The sequence below is a fragment of the Neofelis nebulosa genome, chromosome 8 (genome assembly GCF_028018385.1).
Source record: "Neofelis nebulosa isolate mNeoNeb1 chromosome 8, mNeoNeb1.pri, whole genome shotgun sequence".
Taxonomy (NCBI): domain Eukaryota; kingdom Metazoa; phylum Chordata; class Mammalia; order Carnivora; family Felidae; genus Neofelis; species Neofelis nebulosa.
Window position 1 is genome coordinate 37,311,817 of NC_080789.1, and position 25,459 is coordinate 37,337,275.

Genomic DNA, 25,459 nt, shown 5'->3' on the forward strand with positions numbered 1-25,459 from the left:
TCAATCCATCCACTTTCTTTGAATACACTCACATACATGTAATTCATTTTTGAAAGAGAACACTGAAAATATTTATTTTGAAAATAATATGGACTGGATAAACAAAAATGTCAGACATATTGCCATAGACTTTACATGCTCATATTTTAGACATGTTTTCATATTTAAGACTTGTTTTACACCGTTGCTTAGCAACATTCTGGTCATTTATTTCAAAAACAACTTCTAAATTACAAAGCCTTTTGTGAAAAAGAAATAAGAAAATTTTGACTTTTTTTCATGTATAGAAAAAAATGCAGAGAAAACGTCCATTGTTGTGCATAAAAGGACTATTGTATTAAATGCTGAAAAATAACATTCTGACTAAATTATTTGTTGTGATCTTTAAGTCTTTTTATTTAAAACATTAATAACAATGAAGTCATTTGTTCTTCGCTCTTTTCAGTTACTGATTAATGTGGCATCCAATTTATGTCCAAAAGGTTAAATGTATATAACAGCCTAATATTTTAAGAAAAAAGCTGGATGAAAATGAGGTTCTTTGTTTTCTGTTTTTGTGTTACCTGAAGAGGTGACTAAGTAGGGAGTTAATATTTAAAACACATAAATATGTATTATATGCATAGCACTAATGCATCTATTATAAAAACTTGTTACCTTCTGCCTGAGATATTAGTTTTTTGCACATATTTTATCCTCCACACTAGTCTCTGTGCTCCTTAAGATCAAAACCTTTTCTTTTTTAAAATTATTTATTTTGATAGAGAGAGATAGTGCGCACTCACAAACGAGTAGGGGAGGAGTAGAGAGAGAGAGAGAGAGAGAATCCCAACCAGACTCCGTGCTGTAGCCAGAGCCCGACGTGGGACTCAATCCAAAGAACCATGAGATAATGAATGACCTGAGCCAAAATCAAGTGTCAGATGCTTAGCCAACTAAGCCACACAGGCACCCAGAACCTTTTCTTATTTGTTGTTGAGTTCTCATAATCTGGTAGTATCTTGTGTATAACAGGCATTCAACATGTGTCAAGTTGAATATTTTAATAACAATAATTATCATAGTAACAGTGACAATATTTTTGAGCAGTTGTCTATGTGCCATGTACCATATCAAGCACTCTATTTTAATTGTAGAAGCAATTATGTTATTTTTTCTGTTTACATCATGGGCAGGGGAGAAGGAACTCTTAAATTATAGTGAATACAAAAGCTGGGAAACACTCCAATATATAACCAAGAACTTGCAGTCTTCCACATTGTGATAAATAAGGTAAATTGAAATGCTTATACTTTTAAGTATTGATAGGCTTAACAATTGTTTTTCTCAAGCTTAGATCTCAAAACACACCAAGCATAATTAGTTATATCTTGGTGTAATGGATATCTGTTGATTTAGCCTGTGTAGTGTATATTGTCTCATCTGGTACAGCATCCTGTTTGTTGTTGTTGTTGTTGTTGTTGTTGGGTTTTTTGATTTTTTGTTTTTTCCCTTGAGAAATCTCTCCTCCATTCTCAGTTCATATGGTCACGTGGGACAACCCACCCTCCAACCCCAGAAGTGGGAACATAATCTATGCCTTATCCATGACAGTGGCCTTTCCTTTGGCTATCCCTGTGGTAATTCAGCTATTAATACATGACACAAAGGAAACAATTAGCACTAGGTGTTCTGTTGCAAAAGGGGAAAGAGGTATGCTCTTTTCACTGGGATTGTTGAGCTGGTTGGATTTAAGAGTAGAGCTACTGTAGTCACTATTTCTTCAGCACATCCCTTTGAGACTGAAGCTAGTGAGGAAGAAACAGTGCCAAGGCAAACACCAAAGAATACCTATTCCTAACAATGTCCACTGATGAATGCTAAAATCACTGGGTGAAAGTTTGAGGAGAAACAGGATATTAGCATAGTCTCAAAGTGCCTCCTCCAAGTCATTTATCAATTACAAAGGGAGAAATCTTAATTTTACAATGAAGAAATCTGGCAGACAAAATTTAACCAAGCAGTCAAGGTCAACATCACCAGAAATAAGATATATTAGCATTATATTTCCTCAATATTATATACTTAAAGAGGAAAAATAAATCAATATTTTGTGGTATTCTTGCCAAAAATTCAGAAACTTAACCTAATCATCAGACAAGAAGAAATGTCAGACAAACTCAAAATGAGGCACATCTACAAAATAAGTGACCAGTATTCATCAAAAGTTTCAAGATAATGAAAGATAAGGAAAGACTGTGGAAAGTTTTGAAGAGACAGAACAACTAATGCAATATGGCAACCTGGATTAGGTCTTGGAAAATAAAAAAAAGATTTTAGGCAAAAAAAATTTGGTGAAATTTAAAAATAAGGTCTGTAGTTTAATTAATAATATTGTACCAACACTAAATTTTCCTGGGTTTTAAAAAAAATTAAGTTTATTTATTTATTTTGAAGAGAGACAGAGAGAGAGAGAGAGAGAGAGAGAGAGAGAGAGAGAGAGAGAGAGAGAATCCCAAGCAGGCCCTGCTCTGACAGGGCAAATACAGGGCTCAAACTCATAAAGAGTGAGATCATGACCTGAGCTGAAATCAAGAGTCAGTCGTTTAATCAACTGAGCCACCCTGGCACCCGTCTAATTTCCTGGTTTTGAAAATTGTATTATGTCTATCTAAATTGCTAACATTTTATTTTATTTTATTATTATTTTTTAAGGTTTATTTATTTATTTTGAGGGAAACAGAGACAGTGCAAGTGGGGGAGGGGCAGAGAGAGAGGGTGAGAGAGAAAATCCTAAGCAGGCTCCACACTGTCAGCACAGAGCATGACGTGAGGCTCAAACCCATGAAGCCTCAAGATCATGACCTGAGCTGAAATTGAATTGGATACTTAACCAACTGAGCCACCCAGGTGCCCTTAAATTGTTAACATTTTAGAGGAAACTGAATGAAGAATATATGTGAACTCTTGGTAATATTCTTCCAAATTTTCTGTAAGTCTAAAACTCTTTCAAAATCAAAAGTTAAAGAAACACACACAAAAAGAAATTGAGTCAACAGATTGAGATTAGATTCTGGCAACTTTGTGTACCTCTATTCAGCCATATTTGAGCACAGACATACCCATTAGTCTTTCAGGTCATGAGTTGAAAAATTCTTTAATCATTTTAATTGGATTTCTCTCACTTTCAAGCAAAAGAGATATGACAAATATGTATTTATCTTCTTTGCCAGTGAGTTTACTGTGGTCTGTCTAGAAAATGCCTCATGACTAATAAGGTGTTACATGTAAGGGGATTTTCCCAATAATTTCTATGCTCAAGGCAATACTTTTTTTCATTTTAAAAATAATTTTGCATGGAGGTGTTTTTCTATAATGTACTTTTCACTTTTATATCTTTGCTGTGGAGTGTACTAAACATGAATTTTCATTCTTCCAATGATTTTGAGTCATCATTCTGAATATAGATCATCTTCTATCACAGAATGTGTTGGTATTGATTGATTGATTGATTGATTGAAATATTGAAATGTATGCTTATACATTAATTGACCTCTGATTCTAGAATTTATTTATTTTGTCCATTCTTATAATTTATGAATCCCACTTACCTTATTGGTTTTACATACATTTTCTTACTGTTAAACTATTTATAACAGTGTTCCTCCCACCAGAACTTGCTGTTGTATATGTGCTGTTGGAGAACACAATCTTACTGAAATCAAACTTAAATCAGGAGTCATATGGTAACTAAGGAATATCATAAATATTTCTTGTATGATCAAAGTTCATAGATTTTGTGATATCTTTTTTAGGCACAGAATTTTTGTGGGCTTTGTTTTTTTCATATATGTAACTATGGACTATGATCTATATGGGTGAATTGAATGTGTCACTTTAGGATATGATAATGTGACTCAATTAGAAATTAAAGTTTGTAGTTTATGTTTTTATTAATATTTTCAAGTAATTTGTTTCCTTAATAAGTCGTCAGTGCTCCTGCTCACCATGATATGTTTCCCAAGATGGCCTAAGAAAAATGAACATCACAGAATGACAGGGAGAACTACGAATAAGTCCCTTGGGCAGATTAAAAGTGTCTCCATGTGCCAGGGCCTGTGATTGCTTCTTCCCGCTTACAGAATCATTCATGACATTCTTTTTGTGACAGGTCTTTTGTCCTAGCTGATGTGAATATAGAGCTTCCTTTTTGCCTGTATGTGTCAATTCCCGACAGTCACCTTAAATGCCTATCCCCTTTTATCTTGGTCTCCTTCAAAATGTGTCTCGTGCACATGTATTGGGCTTATAATTAATCTGAGCTGATTGCACTTCTCCTCACTGCCCATATGCATCTATTATTATCCATTCTTCTTCTTTTTTTAATTCCTTCAAGTCAGCAGCAGCTATACTGTGCTGTCATTTCCTTGGCTTGGAATCAATTCTCTTTTCCTGCCAAGTGCCATAGATCCTACAAAGTGCTTCTGTTGCAGTAGTAATTTTGTTACCTAATATAAATGAACAGTAAGGCTTCAGAGTCTACTATAAATAGCATGGAGTTTCTCAAAGGTCTCCCACTGATTGTTCACCAGACTGATTTAATCTCTACTAATAGTCTTAATTCATAAATTGACATTTTAGCATTTTTTTCTGGATTTTCCCCACCACAGTCCCAATTAATTTTTTTTACTGTTTGTAGAGAATTGGCCCTTAATTGTTTTAGTGTACTTATTTGTAACTCTAGCTAGTCTTAAAGAAAGAGGAGAAGGAGTAATAAACAGGGAGATTCAGGTTTTTCCACTATTTCTTATTCTTGTGAACTATTTGTCCCTCAACCTCCTGAGTATAACATAACTACGAAGGGACTCTTTCTGTACATTTTGTCAATTAAGGTCATCAGCTTGTACGAAAGTCTATTGATGACTGGCAATACTCAGGGTATAGTGTTCAGTAAAAGGGAAATAGCATAATGATGTAATGCAGAAAATTCTGGGCAGGGAGTTGAAGAGATGGAATTTGGTCACAACTAGACTGATATATTTCTGAGTAATGTGTAAGTTCAGTTCCATCTTCTGAAAATAGTTAGCCTTGACTACATGAACTTAAACTGCTTTCTTCTTTAATATATTATGAGTCTAGAATACTGTGTTCCTCCAGGAATTCACAATTTAATTGAAATGTAGAACGAGAAGAGTTGCATTGCCTGCAATTCCTTGTGAGAGTTTTATAGCACAGGAGCCATGTTTTATTCTCTCTCAGGTCTCAAGTCCAAACACAGCCTAAAACAGAAGATCCAGGTTTTTTTTCCATTGAGACACATATAACAGATGATAGTCACACTTACAATCCATACTTAGAGAAGCACATGTGATTATGATCTATTCCATGTCCACATGGGAAATTTCTCCCCTTCTCTGTCATATTTTGAAATCCACTGTTGAATCTTCTTTTGTTCATTTATTTAGACATCTTTATTCAGGCGTAATATACAATAAACTTTATATATAAAGTGTCCAATTTCATCTGTTGGCACATGTATACACCTGAAAAATGATCACAATATAATGAATGTATCTAGCAACTCCAATGATTTCCTCATGCTTCTTTGTAATTCCTCCCTTCTGCTTCACCATATTATTCTCTCCTAAGCTACTACTGATCTGGTTACTATCATGAGAGATTAGTTTGAGTTTTTTAAAATTTTAAACAAATGAAATCAAGAAATAGGAAGATACTTTTTGGCAGGAGGTGGGGATTTGGGTTTTCATACTGCACAATTATTTTGTTCATCCCTCTTGTAGGTATAAATAGGTCATTACTCTTTATTTCTGGGTTACATTTCACTATGTAAATATACCACAGTATTTTAATCCATTTCCCTGCTGGTGAGCATTTGTTTGTTTCAAATATTTGACTATTACAAAACAAAGCTACATGAACATTCGTATATATAACTTGTATGGACATGTGCTTTCAATTCCCTTGGATAAATACTTAGGAATGATTGGATCATATGGTAGGTATATGTTTAACCTTTTAAGAAATTGCTCTTTTCCAAACTAGTTATACTATTTTACATTCTGACTTGCAGTGTATAAGAGTTCCAGGTGTTCTGTCTTCATCAGCATTATAGTCAATCATTTTGATGTTAGCCATTCTAATAGGTGGTAGTATATAATTGTGGTTAACTTGCATTTCTTTAATGATTCATGATTTGAGCATTTTGTGTACATGTATGTCAGAGATCTGTGCATTCTTTGGTAATATGCCTGTTAAAATATTTGCCTATTTTTAAAATTTTTGGCTTTTCTTTTTCATAATTCCAAGTCCTGAGGGTTCTTTATGTATACAAATTCTTTACCAGAAACATGATTTATAAGTATTTTCATTCAGTATGTGGCTTATATTTTCATTGTCTTTATAGTTTCTTTTGAAGAACAGAACTTTTAAACTTCATGCTCTAATTTATTTTTTAAATAATAAATGGCTTGCAGATTCTGGCACTTTATTAATATTAACAAATAATTTGTTACTTACCTCACACCAAATCATGATACATAAATGTGACTTGATACTATGGAAGAGGATGCTGAGTCCCTACTGGTGGTGAGGTCATGATTAGTGCAGCTATTTTATGGTATTTTTTTTTCTTTGTTGCCTAGTAATTGCTGATACCCAGTCACTTCATTTTTAGGCCATTTGAAAAAAAGCTTAGGGTAAAGGTTGTTGTAGATGTAAGCTCCAGGTTGGATAACTTTGTGGATTCATTGTTGTATTTTCAATGTTGGAATATTAAGTTTATATCCCTGAAGTGGAACTGCATTGTTGAAAAACACAAATGTCCTCCTGACAGTCCTAAGCAATTGCTTTTATATAATGCTTTTTATATAGCAATTATGTTTCTTGCCCTTAACTTTATTACTGACAAAGAGTAGATGCTAATCTCCAAGACAGGATTTTTTTTAAGTTTATTTATTTTGAGAGAGAGAGAGAGAGAGAGAGAGAGAGTGAGAGAGGGGCAGAGAGAGGGAGAGAGAGATCCCAAGCAGGTTCTGCACTATCATCAGCCCAGAGCCCAATGTGGGGTTCGAACTCAGCAACCATGAGATCATGACCTGAGCTGAAATCAAGAGTCAGACGCTTAACTGAACTGAGCCACCCAGGTGCCCCTCCAAGATAGGATGTTTTATGCAAACATAATATGCAGTCTCAGACTGCTAAAGACAGAGAAATGACAAGACTTGTGACATACAGAATCTGTTCATTCAACGAAGTGCCATCCCTATTCATGGTAATGGGAAGCATGGATGTGGGAAACTGGAGTCAGTTCCCCTATAGTTGATTCATGCCTTCCTATTCACTGCCCCCAAGTTTTGTACACAGAAATGTTGTCCATACATTATCACATTTTGGTTTGATCAAAGTTCGGTCTTAGAATCTTTAGTCTGCTCCAGTAAAATAAAGGTATGGGGTATCCTTCTGTTTGAAATGAAAAAATCCTAGAAAGTATCATATGATATTAAATCTTCACATTTTATAATTGAACTTCATCAAAATATTGTCTAATAATTACACTACACCTGACCATTAAGGTCATGGTAAATTGGTTTGGTGTGAGAAAGGAAGGAAAAGTAATTTTGGAATATTGTTGTTGACAACAGGAGAAGACAAACACAACAGGTTATTGTGTGGTAAGATAAAGAACTAAGGACAAATACTAGAAGTCAAACAATATCTATCCATTATCTCTTTCTTCAATATTAAAGTTCCCAAGTTTTAGCTGAGCCTGTGATTTTCATTTGCAGGCTACGTTCCCACTTCCTTTGCAGTTTGTGTACTCATGTGACTGAGTTCTGGACAATAGCGCATAACTGGAAATAAAGAATGTTATTTGGTCATGCCCATAAAAAGAATTGTACTTATGCTTTCTTGCCTTCTTATTCCCTGCTGTGGCAGGTGACGAGTACTTGACAAGACGGCAACTGTGGACCCAAAGATGGAAGTAATGTGTTTGGGACTATAGAATTACCTTCTAATCCAGGCTCCTTACTTCTGGAGAGGTAAGGACTTATGAAAGAAATAATAAACATCTGTTTTCTTTAAGTTTCTGTATTTTTGGATTCTTTGTTATAACAGCTTAGCCTGTGCTCCAATTAATAATGTCAGGATTATCAAAGAAGAGAAGATAACACTAATTTCTACAGAGCATAATAAAGGTAAATTTAAATGTTTCATATATTTAATTTTTATGAAGCTTGATAATATATGGACAATATTTTTTGTATACAAAACTTGGACTATTTCCTCAAAACAAAATGTGTACTTTTTTACATTACAGGGAGGTTTAAAGAATTCATCTGCCAAATTATTTTTTTATATGTAAACTGCATGCAATGACAGAGGTCAGTTTAAAATCTAATGGATACTCTCCTGAATGGTTAATAAAGTATCTGATCTCAAGATTAGAAATTATTGCCTAATTACATATACAGCAGTTAGTTCCTTCTCAATGAATTTACTGAAATATATGCATACACATACATATACATAGATTCATACAGAAAGGTAATCATGTTTAAAACTGATAACTCAGGGATACCTGCATGCCTCAGTTGGTTAGGCCTCTGACTCTTGGTTTTGGTTCAGGTCATGATCTCACAGTTCATGGGTTCGAGCCCTGCATCAGGATCTGTGCTGACAGAGTGAAGCCTTCTCAGAATTGTCTCTCTCTTTCTCTGCCCCTCCCCTATTTGAGCTTTTGCTCTCTCTCTCTCAATAAATAAACAAATAAACTTTAAAAAAAACCCTGATAACTCAGTCTTTAGGAATGGCACAGATCTGTTTTTTGTTTATTACTGTTATTTTTATTGTTTTATTGTATTATTTGTTCCAAGATTTGTATATTTCCCAAAGCCTGGAGATTTTCTATTGGGGCTTAGAGGTAATTTTAAGCCTTAAGTTAGCAAGTAGGAACTGTGGTAGGTTTTGACCTTAATTATATTCAGCAGCCTATGAGTTTCTTGAAGTTAGTGTTTCCTATTTTGTGGTTGACTTTTTACCTATAGCCTGGGGAGATTGCTTTGACTTAGCTCCTTGTAAAGGCTGGCCACATGGGTTTACGAACTTGCCAGGTTACCACACTTTATGAAGGCTTTATTCACAGGCTTGTGGCAATTTTTATTTAGGTGAACGACTTTTACTCAGGCTGTTTTTAAATCATTAGGACTACAGCAACAACATTAGCAAATGCAGGAAGACAGTCCTGCCCTTAGCAACCAGGCAGAGCAGAGGCAAGGATTCAATTATGGAGAAAAAGAGTATATTTGTTTCCTGAGACTGTGTAACACATTTCCACAACCTTAGCAGCTTAAAACAGTACAAATATATTATTTCACAGTTTCTATGGTGAAGGGGCCGGTAGATTTTCTGCTCAAGTCTCATACGGTTGTAGTCAGGCTCTTGGTTGGCAGGGAGGGTGCTCCATTCTTATCTGAAGTTTGAGAAACTCTTCCACACTCATTCAATTTGTTAGCAAGATTCATTTCTCTGCATCTGTAGAACTCATGGCAGTTTCCATTTTCTTCTAGGCCAATAAGAGAATGTCTCTCAGGCTTCACCTTATTCCTTCGATCATCTATCTATCTATCTATCTATTTATCATCTATCTATCAATCTATGTATATGGCTATCATCTCTCTATCTATTATTGTAATAAGAACATTTAATAGGAGAGCTACCCTTTTGACAAGTCTTGACGGACACGGTACAGTATTGTTAATTACAGGTATAATTGTGTACAGCAAACCTCTATAACTTATTAGTCTTGAACAGCTGAACATTCATTGAACAGCAACTCTTTATTTATCATTCTCTCCAGTCCCTAAAAATTCTATTCCCTGTTTCTCTTAGCTTGACTATTTTAAATACTCACATACGTGGCAACATGCAGTATTTATCCTTCTGTGACTGTCTTATTTCACTTAGCATAATGTCCTCGAGGTTCACCCATGTTGTTGAGTGGTGTTGAGAAAACTGGATATCCACATGAAAAAGAATGAAATTGGACCCTTTTACCACACACAAAATCAATTCAAAATGGATTAAAGATTAAAGACTTAAACATAAGGTTTGAAACTATAACACTTCTAGAAGAAAACAGGAGAAAAGGCTTCATGGCATTTGTCTAGGCAATGATTTCTTGGATATGACATCAAAAGCAAAGGCCTTAAAGGCAATAATAGAATGTGAGAGTACATAAAACTAAAAACTTCTGCACTGTAAAGAAAACAATTAACAGAGTGAAAAGGCAACCTAGAAAGGGAGAAAATATTTTCAAACTATATATATGATGAGGGGTTCATTTCCAAAACATATAAGAAACTCGTACAACTCAATAGCAAAAAAAGCAAATAACTCAATTAAAAAATAGAGAAAGAACTTGCTAGACATTTTTCTAAAGAACACATACAGAATGGCCAATGTGTATATGAAAAGTTGCTTAACCTCACTAATTTTCAGGGAAATGCAAATCAAAACTACAGCAAGCTAGCACTTTACTTCTGTTAGATGGTTATTATAAATCTAAAGAATTAAAAATAGTACTCTCATATCATCCAGCAATCCCATTTCTGGATATATATTGTCCCAAATTGAAATCAATATCTTGAAGAGATATTTGCATTCTCATGCTCACTGAAACATTATTCACAATAGCTAGGATATGGAAACAGCCTAAATGTCTGTCAACAGATGAATGGGTAAAGAAAATCTTGTATATACAAATAATGGAATATCATTCAGCCTTAAAAGAAAAAGAAGAAGAACGTCCTGCCACTTCACTTTATTTTAAAGGACTTGGTTAATTAGATCAGACTCACCTAGGATAGTATCTCCAATTTAAAACCAGTTGACTAAGGATTTTAATTACATCTGCTAAACCCATAGTAACACATTAGTGTTTGAATCACTAGGAAAAAAGTTTGTACAGCAAGGGCTGGGAATCTTGAGGCAGAGAGAGGGGATATCTTATTCTTATCAATTCTGCCTACCACAGGGAATCATTCCTAAACAGACCTTTAGATATTACAGTAGGAAGTCATCTTTCAGCTTCTTAAATAGACTTTTTAAGCTAAATCTATAAGCCGAGTTCTAGGCTTTTATCCACAGAGTTGAGTTCCACATGATGCTATAGAAATCATGTGATATTTTAGATTAAAATCGCTCATGCCAGGCACACCATGCTAGGCATACTGTCTCGCAGTCAAGACAACTTTCAACCAATCTGCTCTGGAATTGTTAATCACTGAATTCTGAAAGTAGCTTTAGATAGCTAAGTCTCAATGTGTCATTTTTTCACAATGAAGGGATAGATCTTATAAGTCAATAAATAAAAGGAAATAATTTTCTTATTATAAAAAGAATAATCCTTCTTCCAAGGTTGTGATGGTAGAAAAATACATTACTGTAAGCCTCAAGGCTAAGATGCTGGTAGTTCTCATATAAATAAAATGGCAGAGTAGCCAGAAGCTGAGTAAAGAGAAACAGGGAAAGAGACAATCAATAAAAACCCTCCTGGGATTACAGACAACTCTAGGGTTTGGAAAGTCAGTGCACATATTTTTCTAGGCTGAAGTTGCTCAGGAACAGTCAAGAGGTGGGGTAGACTTGAAAGCATTCTCCAAGGCTCAAATAGATCAACAATGTCTGAAGCTTCACAGCAAAGAGGCTGAAACACCACCTCTAATGGGACAGTGCCATAACAATAACCTGCTCTGAACAGATCTGACTTCTTTAAAAAAATTTTTTTTAATGTTTACTTATTTTTGAGAGAGAGAGAGAGACAGAGAGACAGAGAGTGAGCAGGAAAGGGGCAGAGACATAGAATCTGACACAGGCTCTAGGCTCTGAGCTGTCAGCAGAGAGCCCAACACAGGGCTCAAACCCATGAGCTGTGAGATCATGACTTGAGCTGAAGTCAGACGCTTAACCTACTGAGCCATCCAGGCACTCCTGATCAGAGACGACTTCTTAAGAAGCCAAGTTTTAAAATAATGTTACAGTCATCCCTGGCAGCCTCAAAAACTATATGAATGCCCAAGGCCACATTCTCTCAAGAATGATCAAAGAGAGAAACTCCAACCTACTCTTCCTGGATGAATATGGGGGAAAAAGTAAAATAAAATTCCTGGACTATGATAGTCTCCAAACCACACACGCATGTCCAATAAAAGGTAAAACCACACACACACATGTCCAATAAAGGGTAAAAATCTAACTGCCTAAGGAGGCTTATGTGTAATCTTTGACCAATAAGTGGTTTATGCTGACCCAAGAGTGACCAAGACTAAACTACAACAACAATAAGAGAGGACAATATGAGTGACAATATCAGAGGCTGCATACTGCAGGAAAAATGTACCTTATAGAATCATTTCAGTCAAGTCTCTAAACGAAGAAACCAATGACCGAGCAAATAGCAACCAGGTATAATTAGAATCCAGAATTTGTACCATGTATTTTTGAAAATACCCCATTTTCAACAAAAATAATGAAACATGACAACAAACAAGAGAGTGTGACTTACATACAACAAAAAATTTGGCAATAGAATAGATCTTTGAAGTCATCCAGACAATGGACCTAGCAGACAAAGACTTTAAAGCAGCTATTGCAAATACGTTTAAAGAAGTAAAGGAAGCTATGCTTGAAGAATGAAAGAAGGTATGATGATCATCTCATAAAATATTGAATATCAATGATGAGATAGAAATTATTAAAAAGAACCAAATTAAAATTCTGTGATTGAAAAGTACAATAACTGAAATAAAAAATTCACTAGAATGGTTCAACAGTAGACTTGAGCTTATAGAAGAAAATCAGTGAACTTTAAAATAGATCAATAGGATTATATAATCTGAAAAAGAGAATAAAGAACAAAGAAACATTAACAGAGTCTCAGAGAAATGTGGAACACTATTAAACACAGTAGCATACTTGCAAGAGGGCTACAAAAAGGAAACCAAAGCAAAGGAGAGTATAAATAATCAAGGAAACAAAGGCTGAAAACTTCCAAGTTTGATGGAAAACATTCATGTACAAAGCCAAGAACCCCAAGAAACTATAAGATAAGCACAAAGAGTTGGGGCGCCTGGGTGGCTCAGTTGGTTGAGAGTCTGACTTTGGCTCAGGTTATGATCTCATGGTTTGTGAGTTCGAGCTCTACATCCAACAGGCTCTCTGCTGTCGTTGCAGAGCCTGCTTCGGATCCTTTGTCCCCCCTCTCTCTCTCTGCCCCTGCTCCACAGGCACACTATCTCTCTCTCTCAAAAATAAATAAACATTACCAAAAAAAATGAAGATAAGCACAAAGAGGAAAACACCCATACTAGTCACAGTCAAAATGTTGGAAGATAAAGAGAAAATCTTGAAAGAAGCAAAAGAAGAAGGAGCCTAACATCAAATTACAGAGTTCAGAAAGAAGTGGGATGACACAAAGTGATAAAAGCAAACACTGTTAAAAAATCTTATATCTAGCAAAATTATCTTTCAAAAATGTGGGTGAGATAAATGGGTGAGATAAAGACATTCTCAGATAAACAAAGATGAGAGAATTTGTTGCTAGCAGATCAACCTTAAAAGAAATAATAAAAGAAGTTCTTATGACAGGAAAGCAAGTGACACAGACAGTAATGCAAAACTACAAGAAAAAGCAGAGTCCCAGTAAAGGTAATTATGTAGGTAATTACAAAATACAGTGTAACTGCACAGTTCTTTTTCTTCCTTCTGTTGACTGATTTAAAAAGGAATTGTATAACATACCATGTACATGATGCTATTATTGGGCATATAACACATGGAAATGTAATATATTTGACAATAACAGCACAAAGGGATGAACAGGAACAAAGCCATGTTGGAGTACAGAAATGACACTAGACAGAAGTAAAGAGAACTAGAGAAGGTAAATAATAAAGTTAACATATATACATGCTTTTATTTATTTAGCTTCTTTAAAAATTTTTTTTAAATTTTATTTTTGAGACAGAAAGAGACAGAGCATGAGCAGGGGAGGGGCAGAGAGAGGGGGAGACACAGAATCTGAAGCGGGCTCCAGGCTCTGAGGTGTCAGCACAGAGTCCGATGCGGGGCTCAAACTCATGGAGCATGAGATAATGACCTGAGCCGAAGTCGGACGCTTAACTGACTGAGCCACCCAGGTGCCCCTATTTAGCTTCTTTAAAACATATGATTCTATGAAGTCATAACTATAACAATATATTGTTCAGTTTTTAAAATATATAGATGTAGTATAAATGACAATAATAGCACAAAAATATAGGGAGGAAATGGAGCTACATAAAATTTTTATATTTTATGTAAAGTTAAGTCAGTATTAATCTGAAACAGACTCTAATAAGTTTAGATGGCATGTTGTAAGTCCTTAAGAAGCCAGTAATAAATTACATTCAAAAATGTAATCAAAACTTTACTAGAGATTTAAAGTGTTACACTAAATATAATCTGATTAATATAAAAGAGGTTAACAAAGGAAGAGTAGAGGAACAAAAATTAAAAAAATGAGGCACATAGAAAACAAAAGATAAAATAGCAGATTTAATTCCAATCATATCAGTAATATTAAATGTAAATAGATCATACAATTCAATCAAAAGTTAGAGGAAACATAACTCTATGTTTTGTCTTAGAAGAGACATACTTGGTATTCAAAAACACTAGTAGATAGTACCAGCGTGGAAGAAGCTATACCATGCACCAGGAAGGAAAGGAAAGTTGGAGTACCTATACTCACATTAGACAAAACAGATTTTAAAACAAAAATGTTACTGGCACAGAGATAAACATTTTACAATGATAAAGGATCCATTCACGAAATATGTAACAATTATTGTTGTAATTCACCTTACAGTGTAATGTAATGTAATGTAATGTAATGTAATGTAATGTAATGTAATTCACCTTACAATGAAGTTCCAAAATTGTACTAAATTGTGGGAGGAATATTCAGCTCAAAAATAATAGCTGAAGATTTCAGTCCTACACTTTCAATAACAGAAAAACAGTTGGGCAGATCAACATGGAAACAGACTCACCAGACATAACAGACATCTGTAGATAGAACCATCCACCCCAAAGCAGCAGAATGCACATTCTTTTCACGTGCTCCTGGGACCTTGTCTAAAACAGACTATATGCTAGGCCATCAAGCAAGCCTGAATAAATTTAATAGGATTGAAATCATACAAATGATGTTTTCCAATATCAATAAGATTAAATTAGAAATCAGTAATAAAAGAAAATATGGGAAATTCAGAAATATATTGAAATGAACATACTCTTCAATAATTAATACATCAAAGAGATAACAAAAGAGAAAATAGCTTGAGTAGAATGAAAATATAAAAGTATATGGGGATATGGCTAAAGCAATAAAAATTTAAATAAAGCTGTAAATGCCTATATTAGAAGATATATACTCAATAATTTAACCTTCCATCATAAGAAACTAGAATAAGGAAGAGCAGATTAAGCTCAAAGCAAGTGGAAGGAAATAATAAATATCAAAGTAGAAATAAATGAAATAAGGAGGTAAAAACAATAGAGAAAATATAAATAAACCCCACATTTGGTTCTTTGAAATATCAATAATATTGACAAACTTTTAGGTAGATTAACCAAGAATAAAAGAGAGAAAACTTAAATTACTAAAATTGAGAATGAAATGAGGGGCATCACTGCTGACCTTACAGAAATAAAAAAGATTGTAAGGAAATATTATAATAATATTATAAATTACTATGAACCAACAGGTTAGATAATAGATAAAATGAACTAATTCCTAGAAAGGCACAAATGAAATCTGACTACAAGAAGAGATAGAAATTCTTAGTAGGCCTGACAACAAGTGAAAAGGTTGAACTAATAATTTTAAACTTTCCAAAAGAAAATCCAGACCCAAAAAGTTTCACTAGTAAATTCTACCAAAGATCCAAAGAAACTAAATATAAATTCTTCACAAAACCTTTCAAAACATAGATGAGTTGGAAACTCATTTTATGAGTCCAGTAATACAATGATATGAAAATTAGGCTAAATATCACAAGAAAAGAAAAAAATATAGACTAATATCTCTTATGAATATATCTACAAAATTACTGAATAAAATACTAGCAACATAAATTCAAAAACAAAATAAGGACTATACGTTATGACCAAGTAGGATTTATTCCAAGAATGCAAGGTTGAATTTGTAACCAAAAATCAATTCATGTAACACATCATATTAATAAAAGACAAAAATCATATAATCATTTGAAAAGCATTAGATAGGATTTAACTTGCTTTCATGATAAAAACATTCAACAAACTAGGAGTAAAAGGGAATTTCCTAACCTGAATAAGGATATCTATAAAAAAAATACAGCTAATGCTGTGTTTTATGATGAAAGAATGAATGTTTTTACACTAAGATCAGAATAGGTTTTTTAGAGGAGCCAAAAATGTTGTAGCATTAGATTGTTGTGATGGTTGCACAACCCAGTGAGTATACTGAAAAATGTTGAATTTTACATTTTACGTCAGTGAATTGTACAGAATGAATTGTGAATTATATCTTACTAGAGCTGACTGAAGATAAATAAAAACAAACAACAACAAAAAGGGAAATGATGCATGAGACCTGTGACTTTTCCAAAGCTCAGTAGGAAAATGTACTGAGGATTATATGACAGAAGTGGATCCATCATAGGCCTCTGGAGTCACAAGCTAGACAAAACAAAACAAAACAAAACAGCAACAAAAACCAAAAACCAAAACCAAAAAAACAGGAGACCATTTCCTTAGAAATATGCTGAAAAGTATATCTCTAGTTGAAACAAATGAAAAGATTAGGGGAACCTTTCCTATGCCATTTAATAAGTGTCCTTATTAAATGACTGAACTACATCATAGGGCTAAGATGCTTATTTATAAGATAGTGTGAAAGCCCCCCCCCCCAAATAAGTGGATTAGGAGAGATTAAATTTGATGGCTAGATGGGGAGGAAGTAAAACAGCAAAAGGTGACTGGAACTGCTAGTATGCAAATTTCTAGACATTGTAAGAAGAAAATAGCTCAAACTCAGCATGAGAAGACAGTATGAATAGGTGACTTTCACCCCAAAATGAAAAATGTTTAGTGAAAAATATTAACCCCTGATGAAAAATTTCTCTCAATTATGTTTCTCACAAGTGTATTTAAATATATGCTGGCATTGAGTACCTGAAATCCCACCATGGCTAAAATAAGTGTTTTCTGCATTTCTTCTCCTTTCTTCAAAAACTGTTGAGTTTATGCTCTGGTGTATGGGAGTAGATTTTTAATTCTGGTTGGATGTTAAAATACTTTGGGCCAAGATGTACTTCAATAGGTGAATAGATATAAAAACTGTGGTATATTTATATACTAAAATTTTATTCAGCAATAAAAAGAAATAAGCTCTCGAGCCATGAAAACACATGGAGGAACTTTAGATGCATCGTGCTAAGTGAAAGAAGGCAATCTGAAAAGGCTGCATACCGTATAATTCCAACTAGGGAATTCATGTGGAAAGGTTCAACTCTGGAGACAGTAATCAGTGGTTGTCCCAGGTTCAGGTTCAGGGAAGAAGGGATAAATTTTTAGGGCAGTCAAGGTTCTATATGATACTGTAATGATGGATACATGTCAGCATACATTTGTCAAAACTCAAGAGAATGTTTAACACAAGGAGTGAACTGTCATGTGAACTGTAATATAAATGTAATGTACGGACTTTAGTTAAAAATGATGTTTCAAATATAGGATAATCAGTGTAGCAAATGTACCACACTGATGCATGATGTTAATAATAGCAGAGAACAGAGGGGGAAGTGAGGGAGTATATGGGGACTTTTTGTACTTTTTGCTGAATTGTTCTGTTAACATAAAACTGCTAAAAAAGTTTTTTTTAAGGGAAAAAAAACTGGGGAGATTTAAAAAATGTATCAGCACAAATTCCTTCTTTAGAGATATAGATTTAATTGTGCTTGGAAAGATACCAGAATCTTTTACAAGTACTTCAGGTGATTATAATATACAGATAAGATTGTGATCTGTTGGTTGATGACAACAGTAAGTATATTCTTGTAATATAATTTTAACAGGGCATGTTTGGTGTTGTGGTTTGGCTTGTTTTCCATATTTTTCAGGAATGGTCCAATTCTGTGATAATAATAATGTCCTGCTAATGCTTTGATTTTTTTTTTAATGAGGCACATTAGAGATTTTGATTTTAAATTCAACTTTATAGGTACTATGGGATTTATAGCTTTTCCATGAAAACGATACAATATCTGTAAGTATTATGACCTCTTCTTGCAGAGATTAAATGAGATAAGAAATTGAGGGGAATTTTAAATTCACTAGGCTTTAAATTCTTTCATCTGAACAAGATATTTTGATTTTAAACATAAAATGTCTTTTGATTTTTTTCCATATCTTCCCATGAAATAATTATGGAAGAGATTTGTATTCAAATATGGAGCATATCTTAACTGTTATTTTATCATTGGCATATCTTAGTCATTTAATCTTATTGCAGAAACTTTGATGAGCTATAATGAACAGGAATTAACATAATTTGAGGTGAAAAATAGAAGAGTATGCAATTTTGGATTGAGCAATGCTTGGCGTTAATTTAACTGATAAAGTAGTTTTTGGTGGGTTCCTCAGTTTTCTGTGGGATATACATTACCCATGAGAGGATTAAAGATAGTCCAGACAGAAGTCATTCATATTTTGGTTGGAGCCTCTTGAGTATGGAAGCAGGATAGTTCTGACAAAAATACTGATATGCTTTCATGAGAGGCGCAATCACTGCCCAGATTGACCGTAAGTCAAATGATCGTTCCAATAGCTAAGAGTGCACAAAGCTTGGGGGTGGGGAGTGGTGGACCAAGACCACTCCTTTCTCTAGCAAGTCTTCCCTAGAAAGGGTTCTCCAGATGGACTGAACATTAGTATCATCTGGGGAGCTTTAAAAGTCTTTATTAGTCTGATAATACCCAGACTAATTAAATAAGAATGTCTGGGATGAGACCTAACATCACAGAGGTGGACATGACTTACCTTGTTTGGTGAATTTGAAGAATACATTGAATGTGTGTAGCTCACCCACTTCTTTCTGCTCTCATTTTGAAGTTTGCCTAAGTGCAGAGATGTGTATTACCTGTGCCTCCATACTGTGTTTTTTTTTCAGTTACAGGCCCTTGTACCTTGACACCTGTAGTATTCCTTCTGAGGTTGTGCATGGGTAGGTAAATCTGACAAATTTAGGGTGAGTTATTAACAGACTTAGCTTTTATCACTAAAGCTATTTGATTTCTTTTATGTTTCTAAAGTTACTTCTCAATTGGTTCCAAGCTGGGGACCTAATTTCTTATCTCTGAATGACCCTAACAGATTTGATGGCCTGTAAAGCACTGAGGAGCCCGAGGAATCTCAAGGAACCCAGTTGTAGGAAATACAGCTGATTTCACATATATTAGAAGGTTAATAAGCAGCCTCTGTCCCAATATCATGTCCTTTCTCTTCCTTACACTCTAGTTCTCTCTTACTGTAGCTATTTGTCTGAGACTGTATGCTGCACTTTGGCTTCATTGGTCTCTTCAGAATGTCTTGAATATGACTCTCTCTTAACTCACGGTGAGTGTAGGTCTCCACGACAGTGGTTCACACACCCACTGAACAATACCTTATAACTTTGAGAAACAGTACCAAAAACCTAAATCCGTGAATTAGGAAGCAAATTTCTGAGAGAATAAGATTAGGTTATTTTGTAATACATGTGCACCTTTGTTCCCATGAATTGTGCTTGCAGTGAAGTCACAGTCACATAGGAGGGCAGCCCGCCCCTTTATCAGAGTCTGGGTCTGAGGATGCTTCTCAGAGAAGTTTTGGCTGCGAAGGCATTTCGTGGTATATCCACAGATTCACCAGCTTTCTTCTGTTTTTACATTTATTTCAGCTCTCCTATGTAACCTTCAACTAGTCATTGAAACCTTTCATCCCAGAATTGTAAACTTCTCCTCGTGAGAATAAATAACATAATTATATGCACTATTTTGAGAATTTTAGAAAAACCCTAATTCATCATATTTTTAGAGAGTTCAGTTGTGTATATTAAAATTTGGGTGAAATAGGAGTATTTAAGCTTCAAAAGTTGTTACTATTTTTTAATAAAAAATGATTATTGGAGGTTATATCACCTTAGGAAAGATAATAATCACAATCATTTTATTTCTATAATGATTCCTTTTTAGGCACTAATTATTGCTCTACAACATTTTTTTTAAATTCTTTAAAGTGTGTTTTAACTGCCTTCTTGAATTTTTAATTTTGTTTAAAAATAGTCTCCACTGAATTTTTCCTCTCAAGTGAACTCTATAAAAATTGATTTTTGCCTTTCAAGAAAAGTGTTAGAAAATGTAGTTTAGGGGAAGTGTATTATTGTGTTTTCTCCCCCCATGTTCTCTTGTGCTTTAGTTGTTTAGGTTCCTGTCTTTTAGTTGTACTTTAACATTGTAGAACTTGAACATTTCCTAGGGAGACAAAAGTGCCTATTTTAGCTTTGCCTCCATTAACTAATCATTGGATAGAGGCAGTGCTTTCTTTTCTTTTCTTTTTGTCTTTTAAGTTTATTTATTTATTTAAGTAATCTCTACATCCAACGTGGGCTTGAACTCCTGACCATGAGATCAAAAATTCCATGCTCACATGACCAAGCCAGCCAGACATCCCAGAAGCAATGCTTTTTAATGTTGAGATGCCATTAGACAGTTTTGGAAGATTCTACCTCTCTATAACTAATGAACTAACTGTATGACCCTGGGCTGGTGACAGACAATATTTTTGAATCTCAGTTCTCTCATATGTGAAAGCAGGTAGTTAGGATATATTTTCTCTAATTTCTGATATATTTTTCTGTAAATGGTTCTGTGGTATGATTCTTGGTTCACAGTTTTTATAGTAAGCAATTACATAAACAGAGATTTATATTTTAAAATGTCTATGAAAAACCATTAGAGGTTCCCTGCCACTGAGAGAATCTTGAACCACAAACATTTGACAGTGTTTCTCAGAGAGTTTCTCTGAGTTTGCCTGAAGATCCAGAATGCCATGGTGTTAAAAATAGGGAGTGCCATGGATATCCAGAAATAAAGGATATGAAATTTGAAACTTGTACAAAGAATAGTATCTTTTTTGAAAAATGTGAAAATAAGTACCCCCTAAATTTAGGAAAGCTTCTATATGGATGGAGCCCATTCTCAGTTTTGTTCATTGGTTTTATGGGCATGTGGACAAAGGAGGGCTCCCAAGACAAAGGCCTAAGCCCTGAATTGGTATAATGTCATTCGTGTTGTGTTGTGTGGGTGAAAGCAAGTCAGGATATCAAAACTTGTGGGAGAATAGACTTTATCTCCCTTTTAAAAATAAGGTTTATTTATTTTTAAGAGTGAGAGAGAGAGACGGGGAGGGGAGGGGTGGAAAGGTGGGCAGAGAGAGAGGGAGAAAGAGAATCCCAAGCAGGCTTCACACTGTGAGTGTGGAGCCCGATGTGGAGCTCGAACTCACAAATCCTGAGATCATGACCTGAGCCAAAATCAAGAGTTGCATGCTTAACCAACTGAGCCACCCAGGCACCCCAGACTCCATCTCTTGATAGGAAGAGCTGCAAAGTACTGAGGTCATTTTTGAAATCTATGCATTTCTGATAAAATTGACAAATAAAAATATACTTTGCAGAGTTTTCATGGGCATTGAGTAAAATAGAGTGCTTGTTTCAGTGCCTAGCAAAGAGTAGCCAATCAATAGATAACTTTTTATCAGCTACATAATTATTATTAGAAATGCTACCTGTGTAGAGTGCCTGGGTGGCTCAGCTCCTTGAACATCTGACTTTGGCTCAGATTATGATCTCATGGCTCCTGGGTTCTAGCCCCACATCGGGCCCTCTGCTGACAGCTCAGAGCCTGGAGCCTGCTTCAGTTTTTGTCTCTGTCTCTCTCTCTCTGTCTCTCTCTCTCTCTCTGCCCCTCCCCTTCTGGCACAGTCTCTCTTTCTCTCTCCAATATAATAAAAATTAAAAAATTAAAAAAAAAAAGAACTGTTACCTATGTTAAGGTCACCAGGAGCCCAAATCCTGTTACTTATACTCCTATCTTGTATTCCTTCTTCTCTACCTCTATTGCTATTGTCTGAATTGTGAAACCCAATTATTTCTTGCCATGAATGTTGAAACAACCTCTTGAGTAAAAAGCAATTGGCTATTCATCTCTATTGAGGAACTATAAACTCCATGAAGGGCAGGGAACCTGACACTCTGATTTATAGTTGCATTTTCTTTTTCTGATACGGTACATTGATCACAGTAGATGTTCCACAAATATTTGTCAAATATGTGAATAAAAGATGAAACTCTACATACAAAGAAAGCTTTAAAAAATCCAAATCTTGTTACTCTGCCTCCTCATATTCTGCCAATATCTCCACACTTTTCTAAATAAAATTTAAGCTTCTTGGTGTAACCTACAAGGCTCTCCATGATCTGATCCTTGCCTCTAACTTCATCTCTCACTCTTCCTGTACACATAGCTGATCTTCCAGCAATTTTCCTGAATCTATCATGATTTACTGAAAATGTCCTTTCCCCTGGAAAAGCCTATTCCCACTTCTTCACCTGGCCTAACTCCTATGATCTTTAAGACTTATGGCAATAATTTCCTCTTCTGGGACATCCTCCTTAATGTTCCAGCATTGGCCACATGCTACTCTTCTTGTCTCCTATCACAATCCTATTACAGCAATTATCACTCTACAAACCAAGTGCTTATTTTTCATCTCCATATGACCAGCAAGTATCTGGTATACAGTAGATGTTTCATAATTATTATGTGAATGAATAAAGGCAGAGTAGCAGGTTTGAAGGAAGGGTAACTCAAATCCATTGTCAGGAGTTTCACAGAATACCCCACTTAAGCCTGGGGATGTGTTTTTCCTCCCTCATTAAAGTCTCATTAGAGTATTTTTCCCCACTAAATGAACGAAATTGCCTTCCTTTGTCCTTAAAGTAATTCTCAGTAGTGAGCTTGGTGTTACTCTGTCCCCAGGTGGCTATTGTTCTAACCTTTATTTGCACTGAAGCCTGACTTCATTTCTCTTTAACTGCTTTTGTTGATTGAGCAGGTAGGTGGCTTATGTTTTATTTCTGAACAATCTCAAAAGACAGACTAGTCCAAGTATAAAGCAATGTTTGTATAATGCTAAACTATAGAATTTGGTAATGACTAAATTATTTTGGCATCTTGAGCACAGAGCTAGGCTCAGCTTCTTCCACAGTAATGACAATTGTGTTAATAGAAGTGCCTTCAGGAAAGAAGAGAAATCCAGCATCAATTTGACATGACTAATGTTTAAGTGGATCCTGCTGCATTTGCTTTTCAATAGAAAGCGAAAAATGGTAGTTATTCGAAGCACCCTGTGAATCTTGTGTGTGCTGTTTGTGCATAAGTTAAAGTAGCCCCAGGCAACTTTTTACTTACTCTTCTTTGATTTACTGTCTTTCTTAAATTGGAACACAAATACATTCTAAACAGTTTTAGGTCACCTAGTGCTTTTCCTTATTTCCCAACCATAGCCCAATCCTCTAAATTCTTAGCTTTTTAGAAGAAGAGTGACAAAAGAGGCATATAATTTAGTACAGAAAGATACAACAGAAGATCACAAATAATCCACGATATGTGAACAACCACATTTTCCAAGTTCTTAAGAGTAAACTGGAGCTAACCATTCCATAAATACATTTGGCAATTTCAGAAGATGTATGGACTTCTTTTTGGAAAAATGTCACCCTTTACTTTCCTGTATAATGTTACTTAAGATTGGGCACGTGCTTCCATTATATATCTATTAATTCCTCTCCTTACTACATTAAATAATAGCTGACATACCAAAAATGCATCTTAAGATGAATAGGAATCTTCTTAATGAAACCAACATTCCCTTTATTCAGGTTAGAAAATTAGAAAATGGAGCCCTAAGGAAGGCAGATGACTAGAACAAATTCACATAGCTATCTAATACAAAAGCTAAACTAGGGCAAAGACCTCATTCTCTTCCCTTTCGATTCTTTCTACTACATCACTATATATTTTTTATTCTACTCATTCTTTTGGTTTTATCCTTTTGAATGCTTATTTATACCAAATTGTTTTAAAGGTAGTTATACATTTAAAAAGAAGTGAGATCTTTAGCTTAAAGGAATTATTTTTAAGGATTTGGTTAGAGATGCAAGACGATTATTTTCTAGTTCTAATTTCATAAGCTCTCTTTTTAAACAATATTTTACATAAACAAAAAATAAATTAATATTTAATCAATATTGCTATTGCTATAAGATTGTAAGTCTTATTTAAGTTATTTTGGGATATATGCTGTAAGCAAGATATATGTTAGAAATAAAGTATATTATCTATATTTAATTTGTTTGAATTTAATTTTTATTCGATGCCCTAGGAATTGCTTGGGAGTATTCTAAAGTATTGTTTTGCATTTGCTTACAGCATCTTATTATGTTGCACTCAGTCTTTTACATAAATCTACCATATAGAAACACAGTTACATTTGTGATCAGGTCAATGTTGCATTTCTGGCTAGATCAATATTCATGCAATTAAGATACAAATACGTCTGTATGATATTAAACAATGGTTGAGTTCTTCTTCCCCTAATTTTTTATATTGGATTTTAATTCCAGTATAGTTAACATACAGTATTCTATTAGTTTCAGGGGTACAATATAGTGATTCCACAGTTCCATATACTACTCAGTACTCATCAAGATAAGTGTACTCTTAATTCCCTTCCTCTGTTTTACCCTCCCCCTGCCCACTTCCCCTCAGGTAACCATTTGTTTGTTCTATACAGTTAAGAGTCTGTTTTTTGGTTTGTCTCTTTTTTCCCTTTGTTCACTGTTTTGTTTCTTAAATTCCACAGGAGTGAAATCATATGGCATTTGTCTTTCTCTGTCTTATTTCTCTTAGCATTATACTCTCTAGGTCCATCCATGTTGTTGCAAATGGCAAGATTTCATTCTTTTTTATGAATGAATAATATTCCATTACATATTTATATAATCTGTATTACATAGATATGAAGATTAATTGACCATAACACTGTAAGTTTATTTCTGGGCTTTCTCTTCTGCTCAATTGATCTATTTTTATTTTTGTTATTGTTTTATTTTTATTTTTATTTTTGAGAGAGAGAGAGAGAGAGAGAGAGCGCACCAGCAGGGGAGGGGCAGAGAGAGAGGTAGACACAGAATCTGAAACAGGCTCCAGGCTCTGAGCTGTCAGCACAGAGCCCGACGTGGGGCTTGAACTCACAAACTGTGAGATCATGGCCT